The following is a 15,883-nucleotide window of genomic DNA, read 5'->3' on the forward strand; positions in this document are numbered from 1 at the left end:
AGGCAGAGGACTGAAGCGAGTCGACGTTTCATCACACGGCAGCGAAAACTTGCTGGGAAGTAATGTTTTAATAAGCAAAAGTTTAGTTACACAGAAACAAGTAAAAAATAACGCGGATAAGAACGAACGACGTTTCGGTGTCATCGCGACTCTATTTTCAAGTTCATAATGATTGCTAATTGTCCAATCGGACTCAATTCGAGCAAAACTTTTTGCGTGACTTTACATATTACATATATGCTAACCATCATTCAAACATTTTTGGCAATTTATCGGCAAACATTTTGAAATGCGAAGCGGAGAGGTGAATAGAACGATTCTCGTATGACCTTGAAAAACGGTTTCGGTAAGTGTTCGTTACTTGTTTTATCAGCCAATGTATGAAAAGATCAACACATGCCTTCTTCATTTTCCCGCCAAAGAAAACCTTAATACGGAGAAGGCATTGTTCGATTGGCCTATCGTGTCGCAGTATGACGTGAAAGCGAAATATCGGTTGATTTCTAGAAAGTTCTTGTTCGCTTAACCAACCAAAAGCCACGTGCGTTTGTATCCGTTCGATAAACCAATCAAATTGCTCTATTTCGGTTCGTTTGTTGTTTCTGTTTTGTTGGGTCGTTTTCATTTCAAGGTCATACGAAAATCGCTCTATCCACCACTAGCCATTGACAATCCGTTTTCATCATAGTCATGGGAAGCTGAAGAAACACACGTAAAAGTTGAGGTATATTAGTAGTAGAGCAATTTTAAACAAAACAGAACCATTATTTCAGGATTTTCTGTTATTCCAATGTGTCTTTAGAGTTTTTCAAATAATGAGAAAAAAAAATCATGACATAGCTTCTTCAACTATAAGGACTCAAGCGGGATAAAATACCTCAACCTCGTCAGGTGAAAAGTAATCGGTTCCAGCCAGGATTGTAAAACGGTCTGTAACTCCATTCGGAAGAGAGTAAGAGCTTCCCAAGTTGGATAGTGTAGGAATTAGTATTCTGATTGGCATTATCAGCAATGTATATGTCATGCCCACCACCAAATGTTGGACCGTAACTTGGCCCGCGATAAATTGCTCTTGGTGATTCTGTTACCATGCTCTTCAGGTGCAAGCCCTTCCTTATCCAGCAGAGAGAAAATAAACGACTTGGAAGTCGCACCGTATCCATCCACGAACGCTGAAAAACAATAACAAAAGGAAACGTGACGTATCCCGACAATATTGCTGTTTTAGGTCAATTACGTGCTGCAGTCATTACTTTGTGCCTTTACCCATATTCAAAATGCTCCTGTGGAGTTATGAAGAAGACATCAAGCAAATTTCACCAGCGAGCACTAACCATCATATTTTTGGGTGATTTTTGTAGCCACGACATTAAAACTTGAAAACGTTGGCCCAACTTCTCCAAGTTTCAGTCCATGTCTATCCTTGCCATCCATAATTGCACTGAACAGACCACAGGGAACAGTTTCAGTGCCTAAAGTTAGTCTCAAATAACACAATGGGATTACATGTACTAATTTTCCAGTTCAATTAAGTGAAAAAAAAAAACAAAAACAAAAACGTAGCAAATAACGTGACATAGTCCCCTTAATAAATAAGTGGATGGCAAATTGTGCGTAACTTAAAATACCCTTGGCTATTAGGGAAATTAACGAGAACGGGACAATAATTTTGCGCGTACATTACGCTTTTTGTATATTTCTTTAACGTAACTGCACGGCTGCGACGTGAAAGTGCCTAGATAATGAATCAAGATTTCACTGTTCAATAAAAAGCAATATTTGTCTGAGAAAAAGAATTCGTGCAGAGGGGTTCACCTGAAAAAAAAAATTCCTGCACAAGCAGTGAGCAAAAAAAAAAAAAAATTCGTGTGAGCTGAAAATTCCCCCCCCCCCCATCACTTTTCTAAGGGTCCGTCCCTTAATTCTAAGACTACATTTTAAATCAGTAAAGAACGGTATTCGTTCTAAACACGGTTTAAATATGGTATTTGAAAAAGGTTTGAGTTACCCGTTCTGAAAAGATAGATGAAGTATGTGTTTGAAATGTAGTTTTAATGCCAAACTGAGTTTCAAATACAGGGAAAGCCTTCTAAAATTTTATAAATAGCTTTAAAATAGATCTCAAATACTTTTTAAGCCTTTGACTATTTTGGTTTTGTTCGTAAAATATAATAAAAAATACCTTCAATTGAGTAAAAATAGTTTTTAAATCAGTGAAATACATTTTAATGTGACATCTCAAACAATTTCAATGAATTGCTGCGCCCTCGGTCTTTGCACCGCATGGTAAATTTCCAGTCAGAGTCCAAAATCGCGATATCCTTTCGTATTCCAGAGCTCTTTTATAATTCTGATAAACCTCTTTTCTTCCCACAACAATCAAGCGATGGTTGTTCCATTTGCGTCATAGCCACGGCCTCGCGTTTGCAGCTTAGAAGGTCGGCGTTCAATCAATCTTAATGAAAGTTTCAGACATTATTATATACATTGCGAAGATTATGTGAAGAGATTTTAAAAAAATTCGTTCGAGTCGTTTCAGAGGTATAGAAAAAGCGCTAGAAGTCCAAATTTTGAACGAAGTTGCACTTAAACAGGTGGTGAGAAAATGGGTTAGTTTTTAAGATCGCAAGAACCAAAATACACATCGAAATATGATATTAAGCAGCATTCTGACGCTCTTTAAGAATAATTTGAGTCATTTATAACGTTTTTTTTTTTAATGATCTATCACGGCTATAAATTTAAGGTTTGAAATATATTTTCGTTTCAGTCGAATTCAAACGTACAGAATTTTTCTACTTCTTACGGAAATTGCTTGCTAAAACACCAAACTTTAAGTTACTAGTATTGGATTGTCGGTAGATGGTCTAGATCACACAAAATTCGGTTTTTATCTTTTCAAAGTTTTTTGTTCATTGTTGTCATAGTAATATTGATTTTACTTAAAACTACATTTTCACAATTTTCAATCCATAGCCAATTACTGGTGAAAATTTTACAGCGATCGGACAAGGAAAAAAACCACTTTAAGGCGATTGAAAAATATCGGCATGGCCTCTAAAAACCTTTATCGAAACACCTTAAGGAACACAGGGGTTTCTACGAGGCATCAAAACCGCCGCCCGGTTAGCTCCGTGATGGGATAAGCGCCAGTCTGCTGAGCGGGAGGCCGTAGGTTTAAACCCCGGCCGGACCAACACTTAGGCTCTTTAAATAACTGAAGAGAAAGCGCTGCCTTTGTAATAACATCTGCAAACGCGGGTTTGACTTCTTAGTCTTCTTGGATAAGGACGATAAACTGTAGGCCTCGTATCACAAGCCCTTGCGCATGTAATAAATTTGTGGGGCGTCAAAGAATCCACACACTTTTCGAAAAGATTAGGGCACGTAGTGCCCGGTGTAGTGGTCTCTCTCACTTTCACACTCATGTATGGGGGCATCATTACTCGTTCCCTCATTACTTGTAAAACTCTACCTTAAGCAGTCAGGCAAAGTCCCCCAACCAGTGTTGTAAATTATCCCTGAAAGCGATATTTACATTACATTACAAAACGAACAACAAAAAAAGAAGCTGATGTAGAAAGTGCTCTTTATTACAACGTGCGTTTTTTATGGTAGAGGAGTTATTGTTGTTTGTTTGTTTGTTTTTTTATGCGCCCAGCTTGTAATATAGCCAAAGTTTAATGTATGGGTACTCTCATTTTTTCAGACAGCTCGTCTCTGACATATATGGAGTGTTTTTACATAATGTCGCTGGGCCTTATTTCCAAAACAATGAACGACGGCCATATTGGTTAACCAAGCCAAACCCTTACCTAGTCCGCCCTAGGACTCAAGCTGCCTCATTATTGTGCGCGGCCGATGCGTTTTGGATCAGGTGGCCCGAGCCTCGGGATACGTCACCGAAATGCATTGACCGAGAAGGCATGGGAAGACGCCGTACAGAGACTAGGCAAGCCAAATCCCGTGAGAGTTAAACTTATCTCAATCTTTGATTTCTATTTGCTCTTGTTTTCACAGTCTTGAAAGTTGAGGTGCAGTGGAATGGCTTTCGCGAGCATGAGCACGTGTTGAGTCCAAGAGCTTTCAATGACTTCATATGAATCATGTCAAGGAACATTCGTAACCTGACAGGTGAAAACTTTCACATAATTTAACCGATATCGATCTCTCCATGTCAGGTAATAAAATGTACCTTGAAGAGTGTAATCGCCACACAAATCCCATGTATTGAAATTTCAATCCGTCCCGTATATATATTTGATAAAGTAAAAAGTCTCACATGTAGAAATTCAAAGGGCATTAAGGTTATGGCGAATAAAGCATCAAAATTATACGCTTCGAGGAGTCGACGTGCAAAGCCGTCCTTTGTTTTTGTGTTTTTCCTGTTGTTTGTTATTTTTCCCCGAAAATTAGGGCTGGTATTCCTCTTTAGAAATTTTAACGGATGATAATTTCGTCTTTTGAAATAAGATTGGTATGCTGAATACACTCTCTTATTAAATTAGTTTCTCAGTTATTGGTAGGTATACTGAGTTTTGCATTTAGCCATTATCCATTTTATGGCCTAGATTCTTCGCGGATCGATGATCCTGCTTAACTTATTTCGTCATAAGACTTTACTCGATCTGTGTTCCATATACATATTTTTCGGGACTAAGAAAAGTGGCTCCATGCTCTGCTACAAAAACAACTTAATATTGTACTTGAGCTTACAACAAACAAGTTAATAAATCTCACCTTAATACAACAACGACTGATAATTGATAGGTTAAATTAAAGTTGCAGCTGCGCGACGGAGGGTTTTATTGTTAAGGTTAGAGCTCGCGTTACAGGACTTCAGCAAAGGCTTGTTTACACTGTAACGGATAGCGTTTATTTGATGCCCATATGAAAAGCTTGGTATAGCGTGAGCGCATATCCAATATGTGACTCTCTACGTTTGTGATCGGGGAGGTGTAGCTTCACCCCGTTACAGAAATCGCGCTAAAATCACCGTTTTTATGTGTGAACAGAAACCCTATCCAGTATGTTTTTCGTGCCAGTGCAAAAGCTATCCGGTATAGTGTGAATACAACCTTTAAGCCTTAAGGCGTTCTTGGCTCAATCAAACCTGGACTCTGCCGTGAGCTGTGACGCAACTGAGAGGGGAACGCCTAGGGACTAGCCTGACTAAAATTTAGGTCACACTTTCACACCTGGAAATATAACCCTCAGTTATATATATTACCTGACTGCATTAATTTCGTACCCAGATCTCCCGCGGCCAAGGCATATGTAAAATCTGGGTACGAGATTAGGCACCAAGAGTCTTAATATTTCTAGGTTGGAGTCATTAATAACTGGCTGTAATCGTGAACTGATATTGTATATTGTGACGCATGCTTAATAGGTAGCTCTTCAAGAAAGACTCGCATACCCTTGTAAGCTTTTATGCAAATGCAACTAAAACTCATACCATGCAGAATTAGCAAAGCACCTCTTTCTTTTTCAAAAGTTATGAATTAAAATTTGCTCGGGCGAATTAAGGAATGGGTCTCTTGAAATTTATAAGGGGGTGGTCTAGTTTAAAGAGGATTTAACTTTTCGACTTGAAACTTTGCATGTGGTAAATACTTCTTAAAAAAATGTTCTTATCCGTTGTCACTAATGAGCTATCTTAGTCACGTGACTTGTCACGCCCATTTTTTTGTCATTTAGTTCGGTCCAATTTTACGACATTTTGCAAATACTAGCTGGTATTTATTTTGTTTTCTTTCAATGACTATTAACACAAGGTTTATGGAATTAATCGGGCTTTTTCAAAATTATTTGTTTTGCGAGAACTATAACGTTTCCAGTTAAGAGTGGGACTGGGTCGAGGAAAAAACATTTGATAATTGCATAGGAATGAAATATTTTGCAATTCCCGTTTAATTTGACTCATATGACTTTAAACTTAACACTATGGAAAAATAAACGGGAGCTTCGACAGTCATTTTCATGGCGTAATCTGAAAGTACTGGTCACGTGACCCTAAGAGGCTCAGTGTGAGGTTCAGAAATGGTTCGAATGTTGAGCACATAGGTTTAAGTAAAAATGAAAATAGATGACAGACAAAACAAGAAAAAAAAAATGATAAAAGCCCAAAATGGAGCGAGGAGCCATGCCTGAAATCACTCGAGTGCATAAGGTTAAATGCTTGATTACTACGATCAATAACAACCTTTGTGTTGCAATGGCTCCTGATTGACTCTGTCTCACAAGTTAATAAGTGCAGTGTACGTATTTTTCTCCGTTTTGGCCTTCCGTCCACACGAAAACAGGCGCGGGTGTTGCGGGCACTAAAATGCAGGTTTTCAAAAACGTTCTCCGGAGTAGACTGATTTTAGAAACGCCAGCTTCTCGTTTACGAGTGGACGGACGAAAAGGTATTAAAGATACTATAAAAACCATTCTCGTTCCCAAACGCCGTGATCCTTTTGGTCAGCGAAAGGATCGCGGCCTCTGGGAACCTTAAAGAGATTGTGTAAAAACATCATAAACACTGAACTACTAGCGTTACGTATGCTCTGTAAGGGATGCTATAGGGATGTTATCATGCAGTGTATTTCCGTCGTTTTCCCGTTTTTATTTAGACGGGAAAACGATTCAAATACCCTACGTGTTAACGGTTTTTTAATCCTTTTGTTTTTTTCTTTTTTTTTGAAAAAAAAAAAAAAGAGAGAGGAAAATGGAGAAAAAACTCTACGTTTTAAAAAATATCTGAAAACTTGTGAACGAAGCGTAAATGACACGGTAAATGTAATCTGGAACACTGATCGGAGACCGGTCTACGTCGCCTCGTCGACAGACCTGTGTTTCGGTGCCATTTTTGCACCAAAAAGATTCAAACAAACCTGGAAAGACTGCAGTCGCTAACAATTCACATATCTGCCTTTGATGTACGTCCCGGCCATGGGACGTCTGAAAACGTTAGACGCAGACAGAGTTCTGATCGTGTCGCAGACCGTCGCATAGCTAGGTTTTGATAGATTGTGCTGGCATAATGTTTGGCATAATTTCTCATCACCAGCATAATTATCACCTATTTTTCGAAAAAAAGCACTGGTAGCATAATTTGCACTATTGGCTGGTTAACGTTTTGCAGCACAAAATTGTCATAGTGATCATGCAACCAAGAAAGTTACAGGCAAATTTAAGTAACAAAGTCAATCTCTCTCTGCTTATATCATCACATTCATGGGACCTTGGTCTAACAGGAGGTGACCCAGGTCTCTTTCCACAGGAATCAACGCATGTGCATAACAAGCACGGTTACCCAAGATGATTACCCAAGTTGTCAGACAATGAATGCACTCTTAAAGGTTTCTAGATGTAAACAGGGTAAATTTTTTGTGTCATTTAATTTAATGTTGCATATATCTATTGAGATGTTTTTACCAACCTTTAACTAAATAGTAAAGGCATAATTTCTGCATTTTTTTTGTTTTTTGTTAAAATGAGCATAGTTTACAAAAACTAGCATAATTGTTGGCATCATTTTAGAAATATGCCAGCGCTGCTAATAGCATATATATTATGCTACTTTTTCGAGCATAATCTATCAAAGCCTACCGTGGGACACCGTTTAGAATAAGGACCTAAAGATTCATTGACGGCAGCAGCGGCGAAAACGTCAAAAAATTAAAGCAATAGATTACTAATCAAAACTCCGACTTTGAACGTGCATCACGCCTTTTTGTACATTTCTACTGCCCGTCCGATTGCACGACTACGGCGTACAATATCCCTAATCTATTTTACGTTTCTGGAAGACGCAAACAAGCAAAGACGAACTTTTCTTCCTCTTTCTTAACTTTGAAATGGTTGTTCAGTAGAGTTCTCCTACATTTTACAAATTCACTGAATATTAAAAGAAAGGGGTGTAACAGTAAGCGGTGTTTTCGCCAACGCGACCGTCCTCGGATCTTAAAGCTCCGTACCTTATAACCACTCAAAATTTTGGGCCTTTTCGATGCTCTCTGCTTTGCAATATGTCTTAAAAAGATTTTGGGGGTGACTTTTTCATTGATTTCAAACGAGTTCTGCGCAGGGAAATCAAGGGGTTAACAGAACCCAAGCGACATAAAATACCTCAACCTCGTCAGGTGAAAAGTAACGGGTTCCAGCCAGGATTGTATAACGGTCTGTAACGTTATTTGGAAGAGAGTAAGAGGTACCAAAATTAGTGTAGGAATTAGGATTCTGATTGGCATTATCAGCAATGTATATGTCATGCCCCCGACCAAATGTTGGACCACAACTTGAACCACGGTAAACTGAAAATGATGTATTCGTCACCATGCTCTTAAATGGTGCAAGCCCTTCTTTATCCAGGAGAGAGAAAATAAACGACTTGGAAGAGGTACTGTAAGCAGACGCTATAAATAACAGAAATAAAAAGGAAGAAAAATTGGGATTAACAACCGGCTGCAATTGAAAAAGGGGTGAGCTATCTATCTGCTTTTCCGATTCTATATTTTAATCTGAAAACTTCCAAGGAAGATCGATGATTACATACAGATTGTGTGTACGTAAATAGCCAATAAACCACTCAATCTCCTCATCGAAGATATGAAAGTACCAGTGGCGCCCCTGGAAAGTACGAAACTAGTGGGGCAAATGTGCATTAATATGCATTAATTGTACGGTCCATAACTTGCTTTATACTTCGCCTTTCTTTTTCGATGGTAAACTTGTTATTCTTGTTAACATTTGCGCTCTCTTAATTCAGAGAACAAAATGGGCAGATGCAGCCCGCCTCTTGCCCATAAATTGGCTTTCCTCTCCCTTGCTAACTTTAGAGATCGCAAAAATTTTTTAGCCATTTTTTTTGTATTGTGCACGGCTGATGCGTTTCAGATCAGGTGGTCTGCGCCCGTTTTTCGGTCTCGGATACGTCACCAAAATGCATTGACCGAGAAGGCCTGGGAAGACGCCGTACAGGGAATTGGCAAGCCAATCCCGAGAGAGTTAATCTCATCTCAATCTTTGAGTTCTATTTGCTCCTGTTTCACCAGACCTCTTGGCCATAAATTGGCTTTCCTCTCCCTTGCTAACTTTGGAGATCGCAAAAATTTGCTAGCCATTTCTTTTTTTTCGCAATTTTAGCCAAAAAAATGATTCATAAGAACATTTTGTGACACATTTCTGTGCAAATATCGCAAAAAATATCAGAAATGAAAAATTTAACAAAATTATAGACTCAGAAAGAGGAAACGCAACGACTTGGAGTAAGGACCCCGAGAAGTCAGCAAATTTCGCAAAAATCGCAAAAGTAATAAGAAATTTCTTTGTTATCTAAAAAGACTGGGTAACAATTATTGGAAGAAATGCAAGAATATCAAATTTAACAAAATTCTAGACTTAGAAAGAGAAAACACAAAGAAGGGCCTCAAGAAGTCTACAAATTTCGCAAAAATCGCAAAAGTAACAAGAAGTTTCCTTGTTATCTAAAAGGAATGGGTAACAAATATGGCAAGAATAACAACAATAACAAATTTAACAAAATTCTAACTTACAAAGAGAAAAGGCCAAGAAGGTTTTATGCATTACATTGTGATAAATAATTGGCGCTTAGCTCTTGGTTAACAATCGTTTTGGCAGTTGCCGGAAAAATCCCTCGTACTTTTGATACGCTTAGCAAATTTGCAAGTGGCGAAACCCTTCTATTCCCTTAAGTGTCTTTTGTCTTTCGCCATAACTTTCGTCTGTTTTGCTACATTTCTTTTTTTTTTCTTTTTTTTTTTTCAGGTTCTTTTTCAACCGCTTAGGTTGTTCATTTAATTCGAGGATCATTTCCACTTTCATTTGTGATTTTGATAACGTCAACCTTTTAGGCACTGCCAGTTTTAGAAAATCGTCCTTTTTCTTTGCTATAATTGTTAAATTTGCAGAATTTGCCTTTGTCATTTGCCTTAACGATTTCCTTACCATATTTGCGATTTTCATGGCTAAAACTCGTTTAGCCAGTTGCACATAGATCCTTGCTGCTTTACTGTATTTCCTAAATTTGCAGCTTCAGGACCCGGGGATACTAAAAAATATTATACTCTTTATACCATTTCTTGACAGAAAAGAGACCCCTTTCGTATACCTTCCATTGACAAATAGTACCCCTTTCAAATACCAACCCTGCACCTCTTTTTAAGCTGCTGTTAATGGACCGTCTTTTAAATATGAATAAATCTCTCAACCAGAACGGTTCTTGTCTTTTTCATAGTCTTTTAACCTTTTTAGGTCCTTTCAAGACCGCAATGACAGATTTTCCTTCCCTTCCATATACTTCAACTAGTGAAGCCTCTCTACTCTTTCATATACCTAAACCCTGAAAAGGTACTTCTTTAGGGAGAAACCTCCATGCATAGGCCATTATAGGTAGGGTCTAGGAGTCAAGGAGGCTCTTGCCTCGCCATTTTTTTCTGTCGTTTTATAGACAAAATTTTTTGTTTCTTGTTATAGCATTCTGCAAGTAGATACTTGTTGCTCAGTTTACCGATTTTCTATTTTTTTTTTTGTCGCGGCTTTAAATCCTGAAAATAAGTGAAAGAATCCATAAAGGTTTGCAAAGACCATATGGCTAAATTAGAAATAGCCGCCATATTTCTTCTTATCTAAAATAAAGAAAAAAAATTACTCAAGACGTTTAAGGCCTGGGTCAAAGTTGTGTTTGCAGCATATGAATGATTGGCAATTTCTCTCGCTAGGAGATCTAGAGCAAAATGAATTTTTGCCCAAAAGTAAATCTTGAGGTTTTCTTGTGCCCTAACGTTTAATCATAGCCACGTGACATGTCAGGTGACCAAAACTGAATGGTGGCGAATTTACTTTGTTTGGACAAACAAATTGGCATTTCTGAAAGAAGATAAACATACCTAACTTTCTACGTTTGGAATGAATGTACGCAAAGTTTAGAATTATATTAAAGTTTTAAATAATTCAAGATCAAATTAGGGCATTTTAAATGATGTTTTCCCTTTTCATTTTTTTATTGAAGTGCAATGGATGGTCATTCGAAACCTGAAGTGTTAGAAATATTTAATAAGAATTAGAAAAATGTTATCGCTCGATTTTTTTTCTTAAACCGGCCACTAATTGGTCAATAATTTAAGATTTTTAGCAAAGTGGTCACGTAATATGTCACGTGACTTGTTAACACAATATTTTTCCTATAAAATGTTAAGGACGATGCCATGATCTCTGTGCCGAAGTTTTAGCCAATAAATCATTTTCCACAGGTAAACCCCTTTGTCCCAGGCCTTAAACTACGTGAGAGCAAAATCTCTTCATACCCTGAAACACTTTTTAAATGGCAAATTTGCAATTTTGCCCAGTTTTGAGCAGCTTTTTATGCTCTCTAGTGCTCAGAGCTATGAAAGTTTCAGTTGGGGTTCAATTGTATTTATGCTTTTTTTTCTTTTTGGTAAGCCGTGGTGTAATAAGTTTGAAATAAAGCCGAGTATACTTTATCAGGATTTCCTTTTGGTATCCCCTTTCCAATGATCCTTTAGAAATTCTCATTAGATCATAGAAATAGAAGCAAATTCTGTAGCCAAAACAAACACCCCCCCCCCCTCCCCACTCTCAGATTTGGTGCATAGTCCGTAATAAATACCTTTCGTTTGGGCGATAGTTGACACTATCCTTTACCCTCTCTTGCCGATTGTCAATTTAGTAAAGTCAAGCAAAAAGATAAAGGCCTTATTGTTTGTGCCAAGCATCTTAAAACTTACTACTCTGTTCCTTTAATTTTTCTGTTTTAATTCTATCGGAGCCCTTTTACAGGGAGCTAGATTACTAGGGCTCTTTAAATATTAAAAAAATAATAATAATTTAACCATTTTTCGCGAAGTAATTCATTATGCGTTTATATTGCACGCTTCCTAGAGTCATGCACTGCGTGCACTATGATAAGTTCAAAGTATTATGCACGTAATTGACGTATCACCTACCACTGGTTTCACAGAGGTATTTAAGACTGTTGAAACATGCTAAATCATTCCATTTTCCATCAGGAGGAAACATCGTTGTGCAATCCTCATTTTTTCCCTGGTCGTTGGGTTCTCCAGGATTCCAGTTAGTATATGTCGCTTTTGATCGATCAACCCACAACCAACGTGAATCGTCATTGGGATCCCTGTACAAACCAATCCATACTTTTTGTGATACGTTCGAAGCAAGTGCTTGTTGTTCGGCTTTTGATGTCACCATAGCGAGCTTAGACCACATAGCTTCACAGGCAGATTTTGCAGCGGTCCAGTTCGTTTTCCCCGACGAGACTTTGTAGCATGAACCTTGTAGATGAATCCAGTTATTAGGACAAAGCCCTACATTTTTGGAAAGTCAAAAGTACACTTGCTGATGAGTTAATTTATCTCATCTCTTTGATTCTTTCTTGTTGAGTTAAACAGATCAGGACACAGCCGAAGAACACTCAAATTCAGACCTTTTGTAAACAATCTGATCTGCAAGGGTATGTGCGAAAAATTTATTCGGAGATGATCAATTCCTCAGACGCGCACAAGCAATTAAAGAAACTTAAAATAGATGGTAGCCTCTTATATCAAAGAAATGTAGGCCAAATGGTGCGAAGAAAGCCACCATATATTCATCAAGGAATAAAAAAAAGACAGATGTTATAGTGATTGCTACGTTTGTATATAAGCTATATGCTGCAAAAATACTGAAAATAGTGTCTTGTAAACGGGTTCGTCCTATAGTTGAACCCTCTGGTTAAAGTATCAAGTTTGAACCGCGCTACATGATGATTGATATATTCACATTTTTTTGGTGATGCGATATAAGGTCCTCTTCTTGAGAGTATTTCAGCAGTAGAGAAGGTGAGCCTTTGCTCAAAAGCAGGCTGACTTTCATTGGCTCCGGGAGTTGGTTGCCTTCTTTGGGGGTCAAATAAAGCCTCACTTCCCCCCCCCCCCCCTGGCAGATTGGTGTCCTCTAGAGCTTTAATTTTTATTTTCCAAAGAGTATCTCCAACTCTTTCATACACTAGCCATCCATCGGGATAAAAACGCACTTACCCCAGGGAATATCATTGTATCCTCCGACCACGTACGAGCCTTTTTTATTATTGTAATCGTATGGTTTTTCCAATCACATCTGCTGTGGAAGGTACTGGCAGCCCAGCCATGAGTGGAGGCTTGCCAACACAGAGCCCAGTTGCTGTTATTCCCAATCGCAGGGGAAAGAAACTGTTTTACCACAGTGGAGATAACATCTGGGTGAAAGAGAAAATAGGAATTGGTTCCACTTGTTTATATCTGTTGCAGACATCATCCAGCTATTCGTGCGCGAAACATAGAGCAACGACATGCCGCAATTTTTCAGGGTTAAGGTGTTTCAATACAGTTTTTCAGCGGCTATACCGATATTTTTCAATCGCCTTAAAAATACTTTTTTCCGCGTCCGATCGCTATAAAATTTTCACCAGTAATTGGCTATGGATTTAAATTTGTGAAAATATAGTTTTAAGTGAATCGATGTTACTGCGACAACGATAACAAAAAACTTTGAAACTGATAAAAGCCGAATTTTGGGTGATCTAGAGTAGGCTTTGGTAGATTGTGCTCGAAAAAAAAGCATATTATGCTTTTAGCAGTGCTCATATTTTTTAGAAATTATGCCAAAATTATGCTACTTTCTGAAAATTATGCTCTCTGTCATCGAAATTATGCTACTTAGATTTTACCCGGATTTTAAGCAAAATAAAGATCATCAGTAGCTTAACTCTATCAATTTTGACTTTAATGAACATTCATATAGTCCACCTTCCGGTCTTACAGTCTTTAGCATCGCAAATACTGCTAAATATGAGCACTGCTAAAAGCATAATATGCTTTTTTTTCGAGCACAATCTACCAAAGCCTATACGCATGTGCGCACCTCGAAAAGCCAAATGATTAACAAATGATACCAAAATCAACCGTTCTGGGCTCTGAATCCGGGTCAGAAAGTTATAGCCCGCACACTTGTTTTAGAGCTCGGTACAGCACTGGAAGTGGTGGAAGTGGTGGAAGTGGATGTACTCGAGGACGACGCCATCTTTGATCTGAGGCCTGAGGGGCCGAGCCGCCGAGCCATAAGTGGGGTGGCCTGTGGAGAGTCTCAGTCACTCAGATATGCACATGGTGACCTCTGCCGCCGGCCGGACCATGTTTGACCATGGGCCTTAGCACAGACCTCAGTATTTTCCAAAAACAATACAGAAATAAAATACAAACTGAATTATTCTAGACCTGTGATGGGTGTTTTTGTTTTCAACGCATAAAAGCAAAAAATTTAGCAACAACTGTGACTATTGTACATTTTGAACATTATTAATAGTTTATGGTAGTACTCTGAATTTTCAATCCATTTTAACATGTAGAAATACAGTCATGTACTTGTTGTAAACATACACTTAGGAGGCTAGCAAGACATTTATGAAAAAAAAGTATATATATATACAATGCAGTGTTGAAGGTTTAAGTAAATCCAGTTTACATGCTAAAATGTGTAAATTCTTAGCTGCATTTGTTGCCTCCCATAGCACTGCTTGAACCTTGGTAGTAAATTTTCCTTCTGTTTGAAAACTGAACCTGTCCCAGAATAATTAATATCACAATTAGCAACTGAAAATTTGCTCTAAATTAGAGGTTCTGCAAATAAGACTGAGTGGAGTCCAATTTAGGAGTCCAATTTAGTCTGCAATCATACATGTACAAGTGTTTAACAAAATCAGACAACTGTGTAGCAGGAGTCCGATTTGATTAATCACGAGTACAGCTGTACAACACTGTATGAATACTGACTGAATTAGAGGACATGAAGGTCTGTTAGACTAATGATTAGTAATAAAAAATTATTAATCCTAACCTTTGCAAAAGAAAAGGGAAAAGGTCAACACATGGACAGTTGTATATATGAGCCAGTGCTTTTATATAAATTGTGACTAAATAAACTCGTTGCTTGTTGATATATAATAATAAAAATAATAATCAAGAAAATGCATATTGTGGTCATCGTTGTACAAAACAGTCAAGTAAATAAAAAAATTGAAGAGTTAAATTTTGATATCAATAATACATTGCAACGGACTAATGTCATGTTGAAATGTTGTGATCAATGTCTCTTTTACATGTAGTACTGGCACCTATTAAAGCAGTCCACTCATCTTCATTACCACGAGCCAAACCATTTTATAAGCCACTCTCAAATGAAGCTGCATATTTATCAACCAGAACAGAACTAAATCATAGGAATTACATTGTATACAGTGTGTAAAATGGACATGCAAGTGCAGTTTTGGCGATGCAAGCATAAGCATAAGAGATTATATGAACGTTGGTGAGGATGGCCGTAACAGAAGCACAAGAATAAACACAAGAATAAAACGTAAGCTTACGTTTCTTCAGGTTTCTTGGATCACAAGAAAATTAAAACCGTACCTTGTGGAGAATTGTTTTTAGCTTTGCCGCTGAAGGGTCCAGTTTGATAAATTATCAAATCCTAAATCCTAATTATTAGGATTTCCGTACGGCCCCACTCATACATTATGCTTGCAGGAGCCATTTTCATACTATTTTACACAAACAGTTGATGTGAAGGGAATCGAAACATGAGACTTAAGCTTACATGTAAGCCTAAATGCGTAAAATATGATCTGAATATTGCTGTATGGAAATATTACACGTGCAGTGTATGAGTATCTTGTTAGCTGTAATCTGTTCAGTGATCTGTTACAATGCTTCGCTACATATCGTACCTCACTGTACACTGTAAAGACTGGTCCATCTTCCGCTTTGATGTAGGTGACGATCTTTTTCCTTGTAAAACTATTGCAGCACTGTAAATTCCCCAAAAACTC

General features: G+C 37.9%; 1 pseudogene; it reads right to left on the reverse strand.

The window, feature by feature from the left end:
* Window positions 1-7,721: 7,721 nt before the first annotated feature.
* LOC140944386 (uncharacterized) lies at window positions 7,722-14,079 on the reverse strand (annotated as a pseudogene).
* Window positions 14,080-15,883: the final 1,804 nt, after the last annotated feature.

The sequence above is a fragment of the Porites lutea genome, chromosome 7 (genome assembly GCF_958299795.1).
Source record: "Porites lutea chromosome 7, jaPorLute2.1, whole genome shotgun sequence".
NCBI lineage: Eukaryota > Metazoa > Cnidaria > Anthozoa > Scleractinia > Poritidae > Porites > Porites lutea.